Here is a 23,388-nt window from a genome sequence, read left to right on the forward strand (position 1 = left end):
TCCTTACGCTGACTCTTCATCAGCCTCTTTGATTCTCATTATTAATTCCCTGGATGTAGGCGCTGCTTACGCTACTCTATCCTTATGGGCTAGAATCTTCCATCGGGCTCCTTTTAAAAGGGGATGCTCTAGAATCAATAATTAGGAGGGCCGCAGCAGTTGGCTGGAAGGATTCACACGTATGTGTCTCTCCTATTCTTTTCCAGCGTACTTATCCTAAGCTTTATACTATAGAAAGGAATCTTCTATTACAGTGAAACACTGAGAAGCTGATACAGACAAACGGTCAGGTATGACCTAAAAGGAGGACGGGAAGCTTTCTTTGTTCTCCTTGGGATGTTAAACAGCATCCCACAGTTACAGATATGTACACCTTCTAATCATGCGAAGCAAACAGACGCTTCTGGTAGGAAGGAAGTTCCTCCTGGATCGCTGGACCTTCGATCCTTGGGTCCAAGGCCTAACCAAGATGAGACTAGAACGGAAATGGACATACCTCCACCATCCTTTCCTCAACTCTTCCTACATTCCAAATCCCATGGAAGGGTATACCTTAGAGCTCCAGAGCATACTATCAGTAAGGAAAGTAGAGTCCATCGATTACCAAGGAAGGCTGTTTAGTGTTCATGTGAAGGACTCAAGAAAACTCTGAGTCATTCTGGACTTGGCGCCACTCAACAAGTTCCAATAAAACAGCAAGTTCAGAATTTTAATCCTTCTGAGCACAAGGACCTTATTCAGTAAGGGGTGTTGACAGTCTGGCCAGACCTGAAAGATGTCTATCGGCAACTTCCAGTCAGTCACCCCCTCTACTCCTACCTAGGATCCAAGTTACAGAAGATAACATATATCCTAGACAAGATTCTCGTCGGACTAGATTCACTCCTAGGATCTTCACGGAATTAGCAGACACAGTCAAGCGAAACCAAGCCTTGAAAGAGTTCAGGCAACAATGGCCCTGGACGACAGGCTGGGGTGGGCAGCACCCGAAACGACTGTCTATGAGCATCCATGGAGATGATCCGGCCCCGGAACATCAGGGATGCAAAATAACTTCAAGAAGTCTCGATTCTCTCCAACTCAGGGGCTTCAATGTTTTTATAAAATCATTGAAACCTGCGGTCACCCTAACGCTCCTTTCCCTTGGGGATGTAAAAGGAGATTGTAAGGTCTGTCAAGAGACTATTGTAATCAGCCAGGATTCCATGACGCTAACAGGGAGGAGTTTTGAACTCTCTTCAGTTCACGATAATGACAGACCCAGTGCTATGTGCACAGCTGTAAGATGCGTTAAGAGGCTGGAGAAGATACGCATCAAACGCTCGAAGAGATCTAATAGGACCAATGATGGTCATTCCCTCTTCGCTTACCCTACAATGACCAAAGGCCACGGGCCCGTAGTCCATTTTAGCCCTGTAATGGCTGGAGAAACTCTCTCCACATAGATCAGACCTCCTCAGGCTGATCTGGGGCATCGAAGCGATAATGAGGCGTCGAAACTGTCGAGGATAAGGGACATCTCATTTCATTAGGGAATGTTAGCTATCCCTTCCTTAAGGGAATGGCGCCTATCAGCAGCTCGTTTATAAATGATCCGCAAGGTGACAGCAGATGCTCTTCTCGGGTTCAACCCAATAGAGTTAGAATGGTACACGGACGCAGACCCATTCCCTCCCAGATGGGAACAAGTCCCCGAGCTGCAGATCGTTCTCTTCATCACGAGCGTCATACGAGGATCCTCTAGTGGAGGTAACAGACATCATGTCTCTAGAATAGAAGTGAAGGACTTATAAATTCCTGTTCACCCCATCAAATTTCCTCTGTAAGGACCCCTACATGTTGAGACCCTTCCAGGGAAGAGGGTCTCTGTTGGCTCCCAGGTAGTCCAAGAACACCCCGTTCCCTGTAATGAAAGAACTGAGGCTGAGGCTGGTCCTAGTTATGCAACTAGGATTATCCAGGAGGTTCATTAGTTTTCTGCCTTCGATTTATCACAGTACACCTGATCCCTTCATCTTATGAATTCCTTGCCCTTAATGGTTAGGAAAAAGACTGGGATCTCAAAAGGCAAAATAGAATTCCTTGAAGAATAAAATTCTAGCCAACTAGAAGACAATACGAGTCTTCTTGGGAAAAGTAAGCTGCTATGTAAAGCATTAGGGACCAAAAGCAATCTCATGATCTTCTGCCTGTCCTTCTCTGTCCACCCCTATATTCAAGGTATGGCGGCCAACAACACGATGGCCTTTGAGAAAGGAGGCAGTGTATACTTGGATACTATGAGAAGCCTAGTTCTTCGGCCTTGTCCCCATATAAACCCTTAAGAAAACACCAAGGGTAGGGCCGACTTTGCGAGAGAGGTCACTTGATTGGATCTTTGGATCCATGGACCAATATCCATCTGCAAGTTAACCCCGACTAGACCTCCTCTATATGCCGTTTAAATGGATCTGACGAATGAAATCTTTAATAAGATTCCGAAAACATGTGCAGGCTTAGGCCTGCAGCACCACCAAAGCCCATCTCATGGTCTTTGTACAAGGTCATACATTATGCCTCACCTGTGAACAATGAGGATTGTTCCCTCAAGGATCTAACCTAAAAGATTATTTTTCGGTTCTCTATAGCCTCTGTGGCTAGAGTTAGTGAAATAGTGGCCCTATCTGGGATGAGGGCCACATTAAGTGGGAGAACTGCATCTCTTTCCTGATCCAACTTTTCTCACTAAGGACGACCTACCCACTAAGAGGTGGTGTTCCTGGAGAATCTGCCCTCTGAAGGAAGATGTCTCTCTAGGACTGCTAGAGTGTCTAAGGTATATCTTCATAGAACTTCAGACTTCAGGAGAAACAGCTCTTTACAGGAGAAAACTTTGGATCAAACTATCCCTATAACTGAGGGCGAAGCTCACCTACCTTATTCGCGGAGCGGATCCTGACAGCACTCCTGCAGATTAAGATCCGAGGAAAGTTGCTTCATCACAGAACCTTTCAGTGTGTGGACTTCAGCCTCTTCACTCATTTACTGATCGGAGGTTGTCCGGTGTGTCTTACAGACACTATGCTAAGAAAGTCTATGGATTGAAGCATTATGTGGCGGCGGCAGGTGCTATTTTGGACCCTGTCGTATAGCTCTGTGATGAACAGTAAATTGATTGGGACTATCAATTAAAAGGAGAAGGGGTCAGCAATTTTCGTGTGACCTCCCTTTGAATAAGTGTTGCCAAGGTAACACCAAATCTGTTCAGAATCTCAGGTGTGAAATTATACGGATACCACTAGTGCCGTGTGTACATAGTACACAATGTTGTTAGACTATTTCATTTACAGAAATCATAAAGAAAAGTCTTGTTAAAAGAGCTTTTCTTCAGTCTGAGAGTGGCACTCATCAATTTTCCCCTTTCAAAAAGGGAACATTAATTTCTGTGTATGTCTCTTGTATAATTTCCTTATCATGTTACATTCATTTAGCATGTAGTCATTTATTAGGAATAAATGTCTTTTAAAATGCAGTTGCGTCCTAATTCGCCCAACAATTGCATGTTTAAGATGCCAGAGTTCCTTTACTTTCTCATGTGAGTATTTCTCATATCATTGTATGCTTACAAACAAACAGAAGAGGACACTGATATTGGTTCCGCAATATATACAAGCCTTCAGACCGTTTGTATTCTCAGTGTATACTTATGTTTGTTCATACGATATATGCTACCTTGAGGCCCCTTTTCTAACGTCTTAAAATGACTCTTCCCTGCAGGGGTAGGAAGCACTAACATTGTTATGCTTAGTGATAACGACGGATAACGGTAACGTTATTAGTCTCGATTGGCCCTTTTGGCCGTAGAAATATTGTCCCAAGGTTAAGGCACTGATGAAAATCCACAGATACATTAATTCTCTGGTATGCTTCCATCAGGTCATCATGGCTTGAGCCCAAAAAACGGATTTTGAGCGAAGCGAAAAATCTATTTTTGGGTGAGATGGCCATGACGTCCTGATGGACCCACCCTTCTTTTCTATGAAAAGATCTTCACGGTTTCCCTCCCTGAACTACTGTATCTGTAGCACCTTGCTCAACGCTATAAGGAATAACCGCCAGAGAGAGTTGGCGCGGTTGTGATACGATTGTAGTAGGGGAACCAGGGTAACCTCTATTTCGACTACCCTTCTAATTCTGCCACGTATCCCCTCGAAGCATAAAGGCTATTCGGGGTGCAGATTGCCATGTGGCGTGTCAAAAATACGTCCCTGATTATATAGGATACCCTTGAGAGCAATCTTAAGGGTACTCGCGCCAGAAGTTAGAATTCTGTGAAACCTTTGGTTTGATTCTCTGGGAATATCACTGTAGTCATATATACCCTTGGGAAGATACTAAAGGAACCTTCCATTAGGACGTCATGGCCATCTCACCCAGAAATAGATTTTTCGCTTCGCTCAAAATCCGTTAATTTCTTTAACTTTAATGTGTTAGTTTGATTATATTTTGTTAGAGTGTGAAGCTCAGCATTACCGATTGCCAATGCATAGGAGGGTGATGTTTTATTTTCCTGTGATCGTAAGTGAGGAACAAGAACCATTATATTTAATGTTGGTAATGTTAGCGTAACATTACTAATGTTAGCGTGCGCAGCTCAACATTACCGCTTGCCAGTACATACGAGCTTGGTTTTTTATGTTCATGTGAGCAAAGCGAGGTAATGGCGAAACAAGAACCATTATATGTAATGTTATCGTAACAGTACTAACGTTACCGTAACATGAGTGAAGTGATATAACAAAGGGCATTATATTGGGTTTGTGACTTGGGAACTTCTAGGTTAGGTTAGGTGGGTTTGTTAGGTTCTGTACACATTTTATACTTTTTTATATATTGTGTAAAGGGTATATGGAAAAAAATCTTTAAAATACACACGGAAAATTTTGAAAGTTTACTGAATGTTGAGGATAATAGGGAGGCAGATATAATTGCTGTTGCAGGTGTTGAGGTGCCGGTGATGGGAGATGAGAATGACAGAGAGATTACAATAGAGGTAGTGAGGAGAGCACTAGATGAAACGAGAGTAGGAAAAGCATCTGGTATAGATGGTGTGAGAGCTGAGATGTTGAAAGAAGGGGGTGTGACAGTACTTGAATGGTTGGTGAGATTGTTTAATATGTGTTTTGCGTTGTCAATGGTACCAGTAGATTGGGTTTGTGCATGTATTGTACCCCTATATAAGGGTGAGGGAGATGTGCATGAGCGTTGTAATTCAAGAGGTATTAGTTTGTTGTGTGTATTTGGAAAAGTGTTTGGTAGAGTAATGATTAATAGGATTGAGGATAAAACATAGAATGCAATCTTAGTACAGTGTGGTTTTAGAAGAGGTAGGGGTTGTATGAATCAGATTTTTACAGTTAGGCAGATATGCGAGAAATATTTAGCAAAAGGTAAGGAGGTGTATGTTGCGTTTGTGGATCTGAGAAAGCTTATGATAGAGTTGATAGGGAAGCAATGTGGAATGTGATGTGGTTATATGGAGTTATGTGGAAGGTTGTTGCAAGCTGTGAAAAGTTTCTACAAAGGTAGTAAAGCATGTGTTAGGATAGAAAATGAAGTGAGTGATTGGTTTCCGGTGAGAGTGGGGCTGAGACAGGGATGTGTGATGTCGCCGTGGTTGTTTAACTTGTATGTTGATGGAGTGGTGAGAGAGGTGAATGCATGATTGCTTGGACGAGGATTAAAACTGGTAGACGAAAATGACCATGAATGGGAGGTAAATCAGTTGTTGTTTGCGGATGATACTGTACTGGTTGCAGATACAGAAGAGAAGCTTGGCCAATTAGTGACAGAATTTGGAAGGGTGTGTGAGAGAAGGAAGTTGAGAGTTAATGTGGGTAAAAGTAAGGTTATGAGATGTACGAGAAGGGAAGGTGGTGCAAGGTTGAATGTCATGTTGAATGAAGAGTTACTTTAGGAGGTGGATCAGTTTAAGTACTTGGGGTCTGTTGTTGCAGCAAATGGTGGAGTGGAAGCAAATGTACAACAGAGAGTGAATGAAGGTTGCAAAGGTTTGGGGGAAGTTAAGGGAGTAGTAAAAAAAAATAGAGGTTTGGGCATGAATGTAAAGAGAGTTCTATATGAGAAAGTGATTGTACCAACTGTGATGTATGGATCGGAGTTGTGGGGATTGAAGGTGATGGAGACACAGAAATTGAATGTGTTTGAGATGAAGTGTCTAAGGAGTATGGGTGGTGTATCTCGACTAGATAGGGTTAGGAACGAAGTGATGAGTTTGAGAACGGGTGTAAGAAATGAGTTAGCAGCTAGAGTGGATGTGAATGTGTTGAGGTGGTTTGGCCATGTTGAGAGAATGGAAAATGGCTGTCTGCTAAAGAAGGTGATGAATGCAAGAGTTGATGGGAGAAGTACAAGAGGAAGGCCAAGGTTTGAGTGGATGGATGGAGTGAAGAAAGCTCTGGGTGATAGGAGGATAGATGTGAGAGAGGCAAGAGAGCGTGCTAGAAATAGGAATGAATGGCGAGCGATTGTGACGCAGTTCCGGTAGGCCCTGCTGCTTCCTCCGGTGCCTTAGATGACCGCGGAGGTAGCGGCAGTAGGGGATTCTGCATTATGAAGCTTCATCTGTGGTGGATAACGGGGGAGGGTGGGCTGTGACACCCTAGCAGTAACAGCTGAACTCGGTTGAGTCCCTTGTCAGGCTGGGAGGAACGTAGAGAGTAGAGGTCCCAATTTTTGTTTTGTTTCATATGTTGATGTCGGCTACCCAACAAAATTGGGGGAAGTGCCTTGGTATATGTATGTATTGCTAACGTTAGTAATTCCACCGAAACGTTGGTAACGCTGTGTACCACCGTAACGTTGGTAACGCTGTGTACTGTTGGTAACGTTACTAATGTTACTGTTCACAGTACATACGTGAGTTAAGTGACACCGAATTTGAACAAGTCATTATATTTAAGTATTTTAACAGAATATATATATTAAAAGACATTATATTTAATCATTTTAACAGAAAATATATGTTTTCCTGTAGAAAATAACCTGATTTAACCGGTTTTCACCTTCATTTCATCCGTAATAACAGCAACCAATTCGGCAACTTAAAGTTAGTCGAATTGGTTTTGATCTGTTGGTTTACGGTTGAAGTGAAGGTCAAATTCGGTTAAATCACGTTATTTACTACAGGAAAACATATATTCTGTTTGAAATCAGACCCTGTAATACAATATAACTTTACCGAAATCAGACCCTGTAATACAGTACAACGTTACCCAATAATCTTCTGGAACAGTAATATTAAAATTATCTAAGCTCCCGTTAAAACAAGACATTATGGCTATTCACGTTTATAGAAAACGATTCATGCTAATACCTGAACATACACTATACAAAAAATAGAATTTGCCATTCGTAAAACTCTAATTTTAACGTACTTTATAGTAACTGTGCCTTTTACTTAGTTCTTACCTATGCAACCAGCTGCTCTTCTTTATTAAAATAAATTCTATAATTTTGCAATTCCTAGAAATTTTTGGTTATTTACAATAGCAAATATCGCTTTAATGTGTAGAAAGTCCGGTACATATTGCATTCTTGGACGTTTCGAACGAGGCTAATGACGATAAGTGGCGGAAACCCGTTTATTTAGAGTCATAATAGTCGCCACTCTAACTGCTCAAAAATGCTCTACATTCTAGATAAGAAAAAAAAACTACTAATAACGGAAAAACTCACAAGAAGAGCACATTTTATGCGACTGTCCAATCATTGTATGCACGAAAACCTACAATAATTGTATGTGATGTTTTTATAACCACCCTTCAGTAATCTCCTTTAAAAAACCATCACTAATATCTCAAAATCACCGGAAGACAAACCATTTTAAAGTGATAGTCACAACATTCAACACAATAAACCACACATTCATTTTCAATTTTGGGGGTTTCGCTCTCAAACTTCCGTGGGGAACGCCCGAATAACCCATCTACAATTGACCACTAATTCTTTTATGAAGGCGTTGACACCCACCAATAAGTAGACCTTAAAAAGATTCTGTCATCGGAACACTTTTATAAAACTCTCTAAACTTTACTTCGAACATGAAAAAAAAATATTATTATTATTATTATTATTATTATTATTATTATTATTACTATTATTATTATTATTATTATTATTATTATTATTATTACTATTATTATTATTATTATCAAATCTCTACTCTTTGGTGTAGGTACAACTGTTCCTCCTTTACTTAAATCAGATAGCTCAGGCACTCACAGTCCATATGACAAGGCAACCATTTTGGCTGATGTGTTTGACAGTAAACAGAGTAATGGATGATTCGAACTTCCTCATTACTGTTTTCCTGAGGCTAAACTAACTAGCTTAGCTTTTTTATCTTATGAAATTAAAGCTCTATTGATGGACCTTGATGCTTATGGAGGTGTAGACCCAAAAGGTGTTTTTCATTGCTTTTTTATTTTTGTAAAAACTGCAGATTCCTTAGATCCAAAATTACCTGTTATTTTATGCAGGTTAGTAAGAAGAGTGGCTTTTAGCACTTGTTAGATAATTGGTAATGTTTTTCCATTATGTAAATGTGATTGTGGTAGCTCAAGTCTAACGGATTACCGCCCGATTTCCATAACTCCATACTATCTAAAGTTTTTGAACGTCTTCTGGCAAAACGTCTTTATTGGTTTGTTGAAGGTAATCATCTACTCCCTAGTTTGCAATTTGGTTTTCGTAAAGGCCTTGGAGCATGTGATGCCCTTTTTACAATCTCCAATGCTGTACAGAAATCCCTTGATTGTGGTTAGGAAGTTCGTATGATTGTTAAATAGCCTGACATAAGTCTTTTTATGGTTTATATATGACATATCTGTTATGATGTTTTTACTGTTTTTAGAATAATTTATAGTTAATTTTTAATCATCGTTTATCTATCTATATGTTTCTTTTCCTCACTGAGCCATTTTTCCATGTTGGGGCCCTTGGGCTTATAGCATATGGCTTTTCCGGCTGGGATTGTGGCTTGGCTAGTAATGATAATAATAATAATTATAATAAAAATAATAATGATAATAATAATAATAATAATAATAATAATAATAATAATAATGTTGATATTGTTATTGGTATTGTTACTTGCTAAGGTACAGGAGCTCAAACAAGGAAAATAGCCCAGTGAGGAAAGGAAACAAGGAAAGATAAAATATTTAAGGAAGAGTAACATCATCAAAATAAAACTCTCCTATATAAATTATAAAAGATTTTAACAAAAAATGAGGAATAAAAATTAAATAGAATAGTATGCCTAAGTGTACCCTCCGGCAAGAGAACTCTAACCCAAGACAGTACAAGACCATGGTACAGAAGCTATGGCCTTACCCAAGACTAGAGAACAATGGTTTGATTTTGTAGTGTCTTTCTCCTGGAAGAGCTGCTTACCATGGCTAGAGAGTTTCTTCTAGCCTTACGAAGAGGAAAGTAGCCACTGCAAGGGTTTGAAGTTTGGTAGACGCTCCCATAATCGAACGCAAATCAATCTAAAAAATAAAAGATCGGAGAGACTGCAAAATCTAGGTGATGGAAAACGGGTATAGACTTGCATGGATTCTGTAATGGTATAAAGTATCAATGAAAGATGACCATGTAGGGTTTATAATTTGTAATGGTTTTCCATATGATTTCAAGAAAATAACCTAACCCTCCCCAAACTCAAATAAATGTAACATAGAGATAACGGAGAACATTTCCGTAGGGAATAAGATTACCGTAAGCAACAACAAAAAAACAGCATATATAGCAAATTTATGGTCAGGGTTGACAATTGAGGGATTGGTGGAGGCTTGCATGGTCCCTTTAATTGAATAGAGAGAATTGTTAAAAGTGATCAAGCAATGATGAATGATTTATTATGGCTTTACATAATATTCCATGACGATATTCTAACCTCACATAAATACAATATAAACAAAAGTGAAACTGTTATTTTACCTTAATTGTCTAAAGAATTGGCAGATTCTTCTTCGGAGTCAAAAGCAGGAGGTCGGGGATGATTTCCTTGTGGTCTATATAGTTTTCCCTCCCCCCCCCCCGAAAAAAAAAATGTTAAAGGAGATTGAGAGGATATGTATCGAGAAGAGAAAAATTACTTCTAAATCTTGAAAAAAATATTCATCTCTCATATCAAGCCTCCTTGACCATTCCTTAACGGTCTTCTACTGTCGTTCGATACACAGTGTATGAATTCTTTGGTCTTTTGGATCTATAAAATGATGGAACTCCCGCCTAGCAAAGACAATTTTATAGGTTACAATATTCATATCAGAACCTCCGATAGCCTCTTGGTTGTATAGCTTATTTACTGTAACCGCTGAAAAAAAGATATACCACTTAACCCTTGTCTTTGATGACCACTTTAGGGTACTGTTTATCTTGCTGTGACTAGAACTTTATATAGAAATTATTTATAAATAGAGCAGTTAAACAAGATGGTAAGTTCCCTTAAATAAGCTAGCACTATAATTACCGATTCCTTTTCTTGTTTTTTCTTTTGTGTAGGTAGCCTACAAAGCGACCACAATAAAAGACTTTTTCTCCTTGTCATAATGTAAAAAGATAACATCAACCCCTTTACATACTTTCCCTTTAGTAAAATAAATGAATTAAAGAAATTTCACTCCCAAATATTTTATCTAAATGATCCTATACCCTGACTTAAAAAATTAAATTGAATGTGATATCATAAATCCTTTATCTTTAGGTTAACAATGTTACACAATCTTACGAAAATTATCCCTTTCAAAAATGTACATAAAAATAATACCCCACGAAATTAACAAAATGAAATTGCATACTCTTACTGTGAAAAGGAAAAATTGAAATAAAGAATGCCACGTGTGCTTACGGTTACCAACACAGGAAATTAATACGTGTTTTAGTCTACCATGGTTTCTTCCTAAAATTTCGTAAATTTCAATTCACTTAGTTTTAACACGAAATTAAACAATCACTCACTGCACAATATATATGAATGAAAAAATTTATTCCAATCAATAATGTACATGAAAATAATATCCCACGAAAGTAATAAAATGAAATTAAGAACCCTTACTATCAAAAGAAAAAAAAAATCGAAATAAGGAACGCCACGTGGTCTTACCGTTACTCTACAGAATTATGCCTCACTGCCATAAAACGTTTACGTGAATCATAAACCAAAAGTTCCGATATCAGACTAGCCGGTATCCTAGCACTAAAGATAAATGATAAAATATTCCATGCACAAGATTAAATGATTGATGTGCGTGAATCACTTACCAATGTACAATAATTCGACTAAAATCTCAGGTCTGCATAGAATTGGTAAACAATTGACAAAGATAATAATTGCAGACAATATTAAACCTTGGCTTCGTCCGGAAACATGGCGATGGGCTGAGTTATATCAGGTTGGCCATGTTTTGAAATGAACACGTGCTCAGCCTGCCACGCTTTTTGTCCTAAAATATCGTAAGTCTCACTTCACTTTTTTTCTTTTTTAAACACAAAATAACACAATAAGACATTCACCTAATGCACAATGATTTAATAAATGGAAAATTTTAACCACTGTGATAATAAACACTCAGAAAAAAGAACACAAATTCTTCTCACGCGGTTGGCTATCCTGCTACACAATAGGACTAAACTTCTTCTACGTGGGTATCAAAACAAAAGGGTTCGCGGTGCGAACACACGCACTAATAAACACAAAACTTTAACAATGAGAATAGAATGCTTTTGCTGTTTTCTTCCACGGTTCCAACTCCAGTGATAATATAATTTACTTGAAATGAAATTGAGGTTCGTCAAGTCGCTAAAGACAGAAAAAGGGGGGAATTTGACTTTAATAAAATCAATTTGAAATTACTGTCTTAACGAATCCTGGAAAGGTCGCCAATATGTTACGGGCCACTGGTTCGAGTCCAGCCTTGCTTAAGGGACTCAAGGGCCATAACAAAACAAATAACAATGGTAGGTCGCCAGTCAGCAATAATACAAGGAATACTGACAAATATATGCATTTACAATAACATTTAAATAAAAATAAATAAAAGAAAGGGGAGCACAACAGGTAACTACTTTAATTTAAGCCACGAGGAGCTTCGGATGGAGTTTGGTGGGCCGTGGATGAAACCCCAGCACAGCAATCAACGTTCCCTGGAAGGGGAAATAAATTGAATTATTAACAGCACACTTACTTCTACTGGCTGGGAACACGATGAAGTCGTGTGGTTAAAACCTTTAAGCAAATTAAATGCAAATGCAAAGCTTAGGGATTTAAACGTTACACATGGGAATCAACACTGTCACAGGGTGAATTAATTAAAACTAGGTTAAACAGCACACGTGGTCTGGGTATAGGGGATATGATACAAGGTTCAGTGGGTAGGATTTCTTTAGAGGATAAGGAAAAATGGGGTGTGATAAGGAAGGGATGGGAGGTTGGGTAAGGATATTGAGAATCTCAAAATCAGACACCTTACCTTTAGTAAAAGGACTCTGATTTCCTTCCCTTGTGGAAAGATATGTAGACAGAGGTCCTGCCTCCCTGATGGCTTGAGGGTGAAGAGAGATGGTGTTTCCCTCAAGGAGGTTGAGTGAAGAAGAGGAGATGTTATCCTCATGGAGGTTGAGATAAGAAGAACCATCTCCAGTTTTCCCTGGGTAGATCAACCCCACTTGACCCCCAATTAAGGGGGGGGGGGCGGGTAGGGGGATTGGCCTGACCGCTGTCCTATTGGTCAGGCTTGGTCACGTGTCCCCACATCCTTCACAGCTCACTTCCCTCCTTCTCCTGGGACCTCGATGTTGTCACGTGACTCGTAGAAGGTAGCTGAAATTGAGATCTCAGGGGGAGTAGACTGGTATAGGATGGTTGGAGGGGGAGTGAGACTCTAGGAAGGGTCCCAAAACTCGTGGCATTTCGACTCATGCTTGCTGGCGGGGTCTTTTGTTATTTGAAAAAAGATGGCGTAATGACCGCAATTACAAACAGTATATATGCATAAACGTATTCATATACATATATGCACACACACACACACACACACACACATATATATATATATATATATATATATATATATATATATATATATGCATATATTATATATATATATTTATATATATATATATATATATATATATATATATATATATATATATATATATATATATATATATATATATATATATATATATATATATACATATATATATATATATATATATATATATATATATATATATATATATATACATATATATATATATATATATATATATATATATATGTATATATATATATATATATATATATATATATATATATATATATATATATATATATATATATATATATATATATATATATATATATATATAGAATTGCTTCACATCATGCGTGCAGGCAACGCATCTTGTCAACAAAATCCTAGTTATGAATGGTTTCAAGTTATTGAAACCATAATGCTCCTGTACTGTAGGTTCTAGGGCTTTCAAATGTGTATATTAAGGTCCCCTTAAACAAATGAAGTGTTGATATCAAGAAATAGAAGTCGTCATGAAAAATGGTTCAACAGTTGACTCTAAATATCTAAAAATGTATAGGTCAAACAAATATTTTAGGTCAAGCTGAGTATATTTGTGTGATATATAGATTAGGATAACCTAGGAATTGTCAGGTAAGGGCAGGGAATTTTATTCACTTTTTTTCTGGTTAATAATTGGTATTATTGTAGTGTATTACAGGGTAATGTAACCTAGGAAAAAAAAATACTTTTTCTCAAGAAAAAGAAAATTACGCTCTCTTCAAAAATGACAATCGTTCCCATCGCAAATGAATAGTTTCAGAAATATATATATATATATATATATATATATATATATATATATATATATATATATATATATATATATATATATATATATATATATATATATCCTACGATAATGGGGGACCCCCAGTGGGAACTCGGGATTTTGGGTGGGGAAAAAATACTGGGGAAACGATATATATACGTAAAACAAGTCTTTCCTTCTCTATACATTACCTTCTTGGATGAATAATAAACTGAGGAAAATACAAAACAGTATAGCTGGATAAACTTTGGAGGTGCCGTTGCAAAAGCTATGTCTCATGAAAAAATACAGTAACCAGTGCTGCCAACGTGTAATGTAAATCAAATGTTATCGTATCATGCTAACATTAGCAGTGTATTTCATTTAATTTTTCTCATTCTACCTGCCCTTTTTAGACACTCATGTTTGTGCGCTTGTACATAGCAGGTTTCGACCTTTTTCGCAAAAACCCCGCCTCCCTGCGCAGAGACTTTTCCCCCACATTTAGGATTTCTTCTTCTCTAATCGTGAAATGTAAGCATTCGTCTCTCTACCAGCTCTGTTCAATTCTATTACTTGATTAGTTATGTAATACACAAGTATACATATTACGTTTGACTGCAGTATTACTCGTTTTATTTTCCAATACCTTATGAAATCACCTCCTTTTATATACCCATCAAATATTATTTATCATGCATTCCATTGAACTTCATATATTACTTGTATACATTTTGTTATTACCTTGTCACTCCCAGATTGCACATAAATACTTGCTCTGGATAAGTTTCCCATTCTGTACATTCATGTTCACTCTCTAGACTCCGCTGCTTTTCCGTTAACCAATCACGAACCCATACGTATGTAAAGTTTGCACAGGGTGGTTAATATTTCCCTATCCCCACCCTCCAACAACCTCTTTTCCGTAAAAACCTTTTGCCCTAGTCAGGTCTTTGTTAGTTCAAATGTCATCATTTGCGTATTTTACAATCTAAGTATTAGAAAATTGGATCGGCTTCAGTAATCCATACTTGAAAGTATTTTGGTGTATTCCAATGTTGATAATTTTATTAAATCACGTAATATAATATACCAACGTTTACAGTGTTCCAAGTGCAGTACTAATCTAAGGCAAAACAGTTAAGACACCACAGACTCAGTGAAAACACCCTCGTGACCCCTAAGTTACGTCGTCACGGTCATAAAAGTAAGTCATTTTTTGGACTCAACCCATGACGTCCTGATGGAAGGTTCCTTCAGTAGCTTCCCAAGTGTATATATGACTACAGTGATATACCCAGAGAATCAAACCAAAGGTTTCACAGAATTCTAACTCCTGGCGCGAGTACCCTTAAGATTACTCTCAAGGGTATCGTGTATAATCAGGGGACGTATTCTTGACACGCCACATGGCAATCTGCACCCCAAATAGTATTTACGCTTCCAGGGGGATACGTGGCAGAAGTAGAAGGGTAGCCGCAATAGAGGTTACCCTGGTTCCCCTACTACAATCGTATCACAACCGCGCCAACTCCATCTGGCGGTCATTCCTTTAATTGTAGCGACTCGCTATGGTAGTGTTCCCTGTTGGTCTGACATTTTCAATCGATTTCAAGGGAATCTTTATGCTCTCTACGGCTTCTTTCTCCATCCAGAAAGATGAGTATTTATTCTTTATAATATGTATTTTAGTTCCAGCCTCACAATGAAATTAGTGTATTTATTGTGTTTGGATCCACGCCGGTCACCGGTGTCGCCATAGGCGCTGTCGTTCATTGGGCATGTGTTATTTAGTTAGCAGAACGACATTTCCTGTTTTAATACCATTAATTGTTATTATGAAAGCTATTTAGGCATTTTATATTGTAAAGATATTTATATGCATAATTTTCCCTTTTCCTGTGTCGATCGTACATGTCAGAGTTTTGGTGATTTTAGGTAACCGAGATCTCGCCTTGTCTAGGTATCCCAACCTAGACAACATGTACTTTCGACATTTCCCCGGTTACCCTTGTGTATTGGTTATCATTCTTTGGAGATTGATATCTCCTGGAATTATACTAGCCATTACTAGTCTCGAATAGAGATTTATGGGTAATCACTCTTCCCTCTGAGAGTAGCCTTAGGCTACAACTCTCTGCGTCGGCCTTGAATTTTGAATTCAGGCATGACTAGCCTAGAGTTTTTCTGTCTCATCCCTTAACAGCAGACGGCAAGTTTTGGGATTTGATCAGAACCTCAGAGTATTTAGTCTTTTGTCGGCAGTCGGTCGGCGGGGTGATTACATTCCCCTGCCGGCTGAACTGCCGGCATAGGAGGCTAGCCCTCCCTAGATTACACCTGAAGTGGTTGCATGATGCCGCCACCTTCTCCCTGTGGTCTAGTAGACTAGTCCTATGCTCGCAGACCCTAGGCTGTAGAGTAGTATACTCTTGTGGCCTAGGATGACACCGGCATTGGAACTCTGTTTCTCCCTTGTTGAGAGGAACGGCATGGAGTGCCGTCCCCTTAACTGTATTAACACCTCCTAAGCTGGAGAATAGAAGATTCTCCTGCCGCTTGGGGTTGGGCCGGTACTGAAACAGAGTTTCTTCACGGTGTGTAGGTCCGGCAACATTGCCGGCCCATCCCATACCTCATATAGGACCCTCCCCCCCCCCCTTATGTTCTTTTACGATGGCCGAGCCATTGTCTTTCCTGAGCCGGCGTCCTGCAACCTTACCATTGCCGGTGGGTTGCCGGAGCTTGCCAGACCCCCTCTCCTCAGCTGACGGCTGTCAGCGACTGACGGGTTCCGGCGGCCATGCCGGCTGTGGGTGGGAGGTCCCTTTTGTCACCAAGGTTCTCCAGTTCTCCCTTGAACTGCTGGCCACAACTTCTGTTGTCGGCGTGTTGCTCTGGCCGGCACAGATAGGTACTGACTCAGTCGGTAGCATGCCGACTGTACTAGTGCTGCCGGAGGCTGACCTACAGTAGTAAGCCAGCAATAGTACTGTGACTAGATGGAAGCCTGAATGTTACATTCTCCCCTTCCATTTGAACCTTCTTTTCAGAAAAAGGCAGTAAAATTAGACTTTTACATCCTTTATTAGTGTCTACATACACAGTAATAGATAGCCTTCACTCCTTGCTTTCTCTCTCTCTCTCTCTCTTAACTAGCATGCTAGATGCTCCGGAAATACCTAGCTAATCCGGCAACTTGCCGGCTGAACTACAGTATATGTCTATACAGGTAGTCAGTATATTTGCAGTATAGTATATACGGCAGATGGAAAACTAACGTATATATTATACTAGTAGAAAGGTAGTAAAATTAGACTTTCACATCCTTTATTACTGTATACATACACAGTAATAGATAGCCTTCACTCCATGCTTTCTCTCTCTCTCTTATCTAGCATGCTAGATGCTCCGGCAAGAGCTAGCTAATCCGGCAATATGCCAGCTGAACTACAGTATATGATTATACAGGTAGTCAGTATATTTGCAGTATTGTATATACGGCAGATGGAAAACTAACGTATATATTATACTAGTAGTTATTTCCAATGTATCTTGGGTATCCCTGCCCAGGTATTTGCTGAACCCAATTCTATATTGATAGAATAATATTTCGTCAATATTCTGATTTGAAATCAGTTTCCATTTACCCTACAATATTAAATTTCGTAAAGGGCTGATGGTGTGACACCTCTAACCCTTAAAGGGGAGAGCCCTTATCCCTGTGTTTCCCTGATCAGGAAACTCCCTGATTTAATATTGTAAGGGAGGTCACACCAAATAGATTGGTTGGGATATACAAATATATGTCTTTTTTCTTTTCTAATCAACATATCTTGGGTACCCTTGTGCGAGCTTCTGCTGGTACCGCTCCTATATCGAAAGAATGGCGTTCCCTCGATACTCTGATTGTGAAATCAGTCCTCCTTACCTTACAGTGTTAAGTATAAGGTGTTCGACCCCCCTTTTTACCGGGAATTCCCCAGTTGGAGGAATTTCCTTATCTTAATACTGAGGGGAGGTAACAGCATTGGCTCGCAGGGGATACACTGGTATGTGTCTCCCGCTATCTCTTTATAGCTTTCTGTCCTAAGTTATTTTTGTCAAAAGATGATTTTTGCAAATTGTTTATCAGTGTGATAATCAATTGAATACTCATTTCTGTTCTCCTTTCCTTACAGGAGGGACACCAGATGATGCATCGGAGTCTTTTGCAGTTATAAGAGTGAGTATTTTCATGGACATAATACATGCAGGTTCATGCCCCCAGCAATATCATTTCCAAATTCCCAACCCCGTCTGAGACCCTCTGACCTGTAAGTAGGCCAGACCTTAATGTCGAAGGTCTCGAAAAAAACCCATGTTAATAGAATCTGGTATACAGCTCTTAACATTTACACATTTAGGTGTGAGATTTCTAAAATCGCTCCGAAACCATATCTACCTTTTTTACAGCTTCCTAAAGGACATCCTGTCCCCTATCCCTCCTTTCTCCACTCCAGTTCGAGGAGAGGAGGTGAGGATGGGGGTACCCCCCCCCCCTCTCGCTGCCAGTGCATACACGATGGAGGTCTCAAGCTGTCGAACTACGGTTGGTTTGGTTTCAGAAGTTATCACAAAAATGCGGTTCAGTTACGAACTCGCAAAAGTTCAGAACCTCTACGGGAATTGGACCGAAGATTTCACTTGTTCATTACAGTAACTGGCTATTTAGTGTTTCTTTTAAAGGTATTTTGGTCTTCAAGCCCCCCCAAACCCCCTACCCTTACCTCACAAGGATGGTAAGCTTGCAGATACTAACGGCACTAATGAATCTGAGCAAGACTCGTACCCCCGACTGGCAAACACCAGGCAGAGACATTACAATCAGGCCACACCTTGTAGTGATAACAACGACGGCAGTCACTTATTCACTGTCACATCTGACTCCGCCGCCGAGAGCCGGAAGTGTGTGCCCCTGGTCACCACCCAGTCAATAGCTGACTTGGTATGCCTTAAATCGGCAGCCCGCCGATAACCGGCGGACTGCCGATACCCCAAAGGGTCGCCAATGGTTCAGAGGGCTGCTGACTATGCGTATAGTTTTCACCACTACCCAGTCACATTGAATACTGGCTAGGATGGTGTGACTTCTGTCAGCGACCCACTGACAGCCAACAAGTCACTGACATGCCGGAGAACTGCTAGCCATATCGGTACTGAAGTACTGTGCCAGTTAACTTACCCCCAAGCCTTGACGGTAATATGCCAGTTATATAGGTGTATACAATACCCCATATCACAGACAGAAATCTTTGGTACATAACCATACAATAGAATGGTTTTCCAGTACGCTGTGCTTCTGAGCACAATCTCTTGCTGAGACCTACCTGATTTGGGGGATACACTTCCCCCCCCATCTTTTTTCCTTACGCTGACTCTTCATCAGCCTCTTTGATTCTCATTATTAATTCCCTGGATGTAGGCGCTGCTTACGCTACTCTATCCTTATGGGCTAGAATCTTCCATCGGGCTCCTTTTAAAAGGGGATGCTCTAGAATCAATAATTAGGAGGGCCGCAGTAGTTGGCTGGAAGGATTCACACGTATGTGTCTCTCCTATTCTTTTCCAGCGTACTTATCCTAAGCTTTATACTATAGAAAGGAATCTTCTATTACAGTGAAACACTGAGAAGCTGATACAGACAAACGGTCAGGTATGACCTAAAAGGAGGACGGGAAGCTTTCTTAGTTCTCCTTGGGATGTTAAACAGCATCCCACAGTTACAGATATGTACACCTTCTAATCATGCGAAGCAAACAGACGCTTCTGGTAGGAAGGAAGTTCCTCCTGGATCGCTGGACCTTCGATCCTTGGGTCCAAGGCCTAACCAAGATGAGACTAGAATGGAAATGGACATACCTCCACCATCCTTTCCTCAACTCTTCCTACATTCCAAATCCCATGGAAGGGTATACCTTAGAGCTCCAGAGCATACTATCAGTAAGGAAAGTAGAGTCCATCGATTACCAAGGAAGGCTGTTTAGTGTTCATGTGAAGGACTCAAGAAAACTCTGAGTCATTCTGGACTTGGCGCCACTCAACAAGTTCCAATAAAACAGCAAGTTCAGAATTTTAATCCTTCTGAGCACAAGGACCTTATTCAGTAAGGGGTGTTGACAGTCTGGCCAGACCTGAAAGATGTCTATCGGCAACTTCCAGTCAGTCACCCCCTCCACTCCTACCTAGGATCCAAGTTACAGAAGATAACATATATCCTAGATAAGATTCTCGTCGGACTAGATTCACTCTTAGGATCTTCACGGAATTAGCAGACACAGTCAAGCGAAACCAAGCCTTGAAAGAGTTCAGGCAACAATGGCCCTGGACGACAGGCTGGGGTGGGCAGCACCGAAACGACTGTCTATGAGCATCCATGGAGATGATCCGGCCCCGGAACATCGGGGATGCAAAATAACTTCAAGAAGTCTCGATTCTCTCCAACTCAGGGGCTTCAATGTTTTTATAAAATCATTGAAACCTGCGGTCACCCTAACGCTCCTTTCCCTTGGGGATGTAAAAGGAGATTATAAGGTCTGTCAAGAGACTATTGTAATCAGCCAGGATTCCATGACGCTAACAGGGAGGAGTTTTGAACTCTCTTCAGTTCACGATAATGACAGACCCAGTGCTATGTGCACAGCTGTAAGATGCGTTAAGAGGCTGGAGAAGATACGCATCAAACGCTCGAAGAGATCTAATAGGACCAATGATGGTCATTCCCTCTTCGCTTACCCTACAATGACCAAAGGCCACGGGCCCGTAGTCCATTTTAGCCCTGTAATGGCTGGAGAAACTCTCTCCACATAGATCAGACCTCCTCAGGCTGATCTGGGGCATCGAAGCGATAATGAGGCGTCGAAACTGTCGAGGATAAGGGACATCTCATTTCATTAGGGAATGTTAGCTATCCCTTCCTTAAGGGAATGGCGCCTATCAGCAGCTCGTTTATAAATGATCCGCAAGGTGACAGCGGATGCTCTTCTCGGGTTCAACCCAATAGAGTTAGAATGGTACACGGACGCAGACCCATTCCCTCCCAGATGGGAACAAGTCCCCGAGCTGCAGATCGTTCTCTTCATCACGAGCGTCATACGAGGATCCTCTAGTGGAGGTAACAGACATCATGTCTCTAGAATAGAAGTGAAGGACTTATAAATTCCTGTTCAGCCCATCAAATTTCCTCTGGAAGGCCCCCTACATGTTGAGACCCTTCCAGGGAAGAGGGTCTCTGTTGGCTCCCAGGTAGTCCAAGAACACCCCGTTCCCTGTAATGAAGGAACTGAGGCTGAGGCTGGTCCTAGTTATGCAACTAGGATTATCCAGGAGGTTCATTAGTTTTCTGCCTTCGATTTATCACAGTACACCTGATCCCTTCATCTTATGAATTCCTTGCCCTTAACGGTTAGGAAAAAGACTGGGATCTCAAAAGGCAAAATAGAATTCCTTGAAGAATAAAATTCTAGCCAACTAGAAGACAATACGAGTCTTCTTGGGAAAAGTAAGCTGCTATGTAAAGCATTAGGGACCGAAAGCAATCTCATGATCTTCTGCCTGTCCTTCTCTGTCCACCCCTATATTCAAGGTATGGCGGCCAACAACACGATGGCCTTTGAGAAAGGAGGCAGTGTATACTTGGATACTATGAGAAACCTAGTTCTTCGGCCTTGTCCCCATATAAACCCTTGAGAAAACACCAAGGGTAGGGCCGACTTTGCGAGAGAGGTCACTTGATTGGATCTTTGGATCCATGGACCAATATCCATGTGCAAGTAAACCCCGACTAGACCTCCTCTATATGCCGTTTAAATGGATCTGACGAATGAAATCTTTAATAAGATTCCGAAAACATATGCAGGCTTAGGCCTGCAGCACCACCAAAGCCCATCTCATGGTCTTTGTACAAGGTCATACATTATCCCTCACCTGTGAACAATGAGGATTGTTCCCTCAAGGATCTAACCTAAAAGGTTATTTTTCGGTTCGCTAGAGCCTCTGTGGCTAGAGTTAGTGAAATAGTGGCCCTATCTGGGATGAGGGCCACATTAAGTGGGAGAACTGCATCTCTTTCCTGATCCAACCTTTCTCACTAAGGACGACCTACCCACTAAGAGGTGGTGTTCCTGGAGAATCTGCCCTCTGAAGGAAGATGTCTCTCTAGGACTGCTAGAGTGTCTAAGGTCTATCTTCATAGAACTTCAGACTTCAGGAGAAACAGCTCTTTACAGGAGAAAACTTTGGATCAAACTATCCCTATAACTGAGGGCGAAGCTCACCTACCTTATTCGCGGAGCGGATCCTGACAGCACTCCTGCAGATTAAGATCCGAGGAAAGTTGCTTCATCACAGAACCTTTCAGTGTGTGGACTTCAGCCTCTTCGCTCATTTACTGATCGGAGGTTGTCCGGTGTGTCTTACAGACACTATGCTAAGAAAGTCTATGGATTGAAGCATTATGTGGCGGCGGCAGGTGCTATTTTGGACCCTGTCGTATAGCTCTGTGATGAACAGTAAATTGATTGGGACTATCAATTAAAAGGAGAAGGGGTCAGCAATTTTCGTGTGACCTCCCTTTGAATAAGTGTTGCCAAGGTAACACCAAATCTTTTCAGAATCTCAGGTGTGAAATTATACGGATACCACTAGTGCCGTGTGTACATAGTACACAATGTTGTTAGACTATTTCATTTACAGAAATCATAAAGAAAAGTCTTGTTAAAAGAGCTTTTCTTCAGTCTGAGAGTGGCACTCATCAATTTTCCCCTTTCAAAAAGGGAACATTAATTTCTGTGTATGTCTCTTGTATAATTTCCTTATCATGTTACATTCATTTAGCATGTAGTCATTTATTAGGAATAAATGTCTTTTAAAATGCAGTTGCGTCCTAATTCGCCCAACAATTGCATGTTTAAGATGCCAGAGTTCCTTTACTTTCTCATGTGAGTATTTCTCATATCATTGTATGCTTACAAACAAACGGAAGAGGACACTGATATTGGTTCCGCAATATATACAAGACTTCAGACCGTTTGTATTCTCAGTGTATACTTATGTTTGTTCATACGATATATGCTACCTTGAGGCCCCTTTTCTAACGTCTAAAAATGACTCTTCCCTGCAGGGGCAGGAAGCACTAACATTGTTATGCTTAGTGATAACGACGGATAACGGTAACGTTATTAGTCTCGATTGGCCCTTTTGGCCGTAGAAATATTGTCCCAAGGTTAAGGCACTGATGAAAACCCACAGATACATTAATTCTCTGGTATGCTTCCATCAGGTCATCATGGCTTGAGCCCAAAAAACGGATTTTGAGCGAAGCGAAAAATCTATTTTTGGGTGAGATGGCCATGACGTCCTGATGGACCCACCCTTCTTTTCTATGAAAAGATCTTCACGGTTTCCCTCCCTGAACTACTGTATCTGTAGCACCTTGCTCAACGCTACAAGGAA

The sequence above is a fragment of the Palaemon carinicauda genome, chromosome 27 (assembly GCF_036898095.1).
Source record: "Palaemon carinicauda isolate YSFRI2023 chromosome 27, ASM3689809v2, whole genome shotgun sequence".
In the NCBI taxonomy this organism is placed as follows: Eukaryota; Metazoa; Arthropoda; class Malacostraca; order Decapoda; family Palaemonidae; genus Palaemon; species Palaemon carinicauda.